Genomic DNA, 2,187 nt, shown 5'->3' with positions numbered 1-2,187 from the left:
TGCAGAAACTGTACGTGTACTGTATGTATGATCATAATGACATGATAAGGTACTATACACATAGGTCTCTCAGCTTTGAAGAGGTAGAGCCTAAATCCAGTGTGAGACTCCTTAGTTTGTATAACTCCAAAGTAGTACTGATCCTCTGGATCATGAGTAACATAAGTAACCTTATCAACTGGGACCCGAGTTACAGACTATAGTTATTAATAGTTATTAATAGTTATTAAGGTGCAAAAAGATGGAGCTAGATTGAGAGGAGTGGAGTCCTGTACTGGTGCTAGCAGAACTTGATCGTCACAAGACTGAGATGCATCAACTTGATCTTCTGACTCTGAGAAAAATATTTTAGTGGTGGGCAATACTGGCCAAAATGGATTGAATCTGATACTGATGGATATCAGCCCATATCGAGAGTATTGATACAGTTTCGATCCAAAATTTAGACCACACCTATGAAGTCACACCCCTTATTATTGACTATTTTCATTGATTCTTCATGTACTTGTTTGTATCAACGTGTGTGTAATTACATCATTAACTTATTAAAATTTTCTTTATTAATATTATCTAATCTCAATAAGTGGGCATGGTCAACATATCAATACAAATTTCTTTAAAATTTCAATACCGACAAAAATCAATACCATAAAGTATCGTTTGTATCGATAAAATATCGATATATTGCCCAACACTAAAACATTTGAGGCCATGCTTGTGATGTACATGTACCTTTTATCTCTCGTCATAAAGTGATACTCCTTTCATGTTTAGACCTAAAACTGTTTTCGGCTTGTCAGCTCTCATATTCTTACTAGCCGTCTATGAAAGGAGAGAAGCAAAGCTATGAGCAACAACAACAGCAATGACTGATTCATGAAAGTTTTGCTCGATAGATATTAAATCACTCCCTCCCCCTCTCTCTTTCCTTACCCTCAAAGTACGTAGGCAGTATCTACATGTCAGTAGCACTGAGCTCCAGCATCACCACGTCTCCTGATAACATTCTCAGATCCAACATACTGCAAGTTGAATGATTTAAAATTTAGTGTATGATGCAATAAATGCATTTTAAAATACCTTAACTCTAAATTGGAGTCCCTCACATGTACTACTAGTCTCCTACCCGTACAGTAGAGTGTTCACTCCTCTTCACTGGTTTACATTCTATAGATAACAAGAGGTAACAGTAACTGAATGATACACTAATAGTAACAACACACGAGTCATAATCAAGTATAAACAAAATACTGACCTGGTGCTTTGGCTCCCATTTTATTTGGAGGTAAGTAGGTAACGCCCTTCTAGTTCTATGACATCATAAAAATTTCTTAATTTTGTTCAAAAAATTTTAAATAAAAAAATTAGCAAAGTATACCCTATCAAACAAGCGTAACAGTGTAAAAAATATTCCTATAATTGATTTCACCACCTTGCAAGAATAACTGGATTTTAGTAGGACTTATAGAGGCTCTCTCTACCTTCTAATGCTTCTAGAAAAGTCTTTAGACAGTATCTCTATGTTATCTTGCTGTTAGAAAGCTCTTTACTTTGTCCCATGTTTAAGCCGCCATTTTGTTTGCCGTGACCACACCCACTACGTAAAGGAGCGTGGGCGGGTGGTTGCTAAGGCTTATGAATTTTGTTATTTCTCCAATACAACATGTATAGAAGAAATGTAAGTGTGGACATACAAATATATATATATATATATATATATATATATATATATATATATATATACAAACATCGCACGTGGGTGAATTCAATTATAGGAACGACCTGGGGGCTACGCCCCCAGGTCGTTAAAAATCCAATCACGGACCCTGTGTCAGCCGGTTTGTACTGGTTTGAATGGATCACGTGAGCTAGTTTCCAATCCTGGTTACGTAGTCTATAATATCTATGATTATAGATTTTATACACCTCTTTTGAAGTCGGTTGTCCACTGCGCATGCGTGGTTGTTGTCCATTCATTGTCATTTAGAGCAATGGTTTAAATGGAGTTAATCAGCAGGGGCCATCCTCGCTTGGGTTGACCGCCCATGGCGTGGGCAGTATGCATTGTGCAATATTAAGGCCTCCATACACTAGGCAACATGTTGCTGGCAACTTCTGTGGTCACTTTGATCTTGTGTCTAAGAATAGAATTCTGTTCTATTTTGGAACAAAATGATACAAGATCAA

The 2,187-nt window shown here is 36.9% G+C and overlaps 1 long non-coding RNA gene across 3 annotated transcripts; it reads right to left on the bottom strand.

The window, feature by feature from the left end:
• Positions 1 to 6: 6 nt before the first annotated feature.
• On the bottom strand, positions 7 to 1,315 carry LOC109586219 (uncharacterized). 3 transcript variants are annotated; one of them, XR_002186885.1, is made up of 5 exons: positions 1,256 to 1,315; positions 1,081 to 1,167; positions 934 to 1,022; positions 733 to 822; positions 7 to 334 (listed from the first exon to the last, which is right to left on the bottom strand). It is a non-coding gene; the product is annotated as an uncharacterized LOC109586219 (long non-coding RNA). The 3 variants fall into 3 exon arrangements; XR_002186884.1 differs by lacking the exon at positions 7 to 334 and adding an exon at positions 341 to 453; XR_002186883.1 differs by lacking the exon at positions 7 to 334 and having other exon boundaries at positions 657 to 822.
• Positions 1,316 to 2,187: the final 872 nt, after the last annotated feature.

This window comes from Amphimedon queenslandica, unplaced genomic scaffold (assembly GCF_000090795.2).
Source record: "Amphimedon queenslandica unplaced genomic scaffold, v1.1 AMPQUscaffold_12924, whole genome shotgun sequence".
In the NCBI taxonomy this organism is placed as follows: domain Eukaryota; kingdom Metazoa; phylum Porifera; class Demospongiae; order Haplosclerida; family Niphatidae; genus Amphimedon; species Amphimedon queenslandica.
The sequence above is the reverse complement of the archived record's forward strand: the minus strand, read 5'-3'. Positions and strand labels throughout refer to the sequence as shown.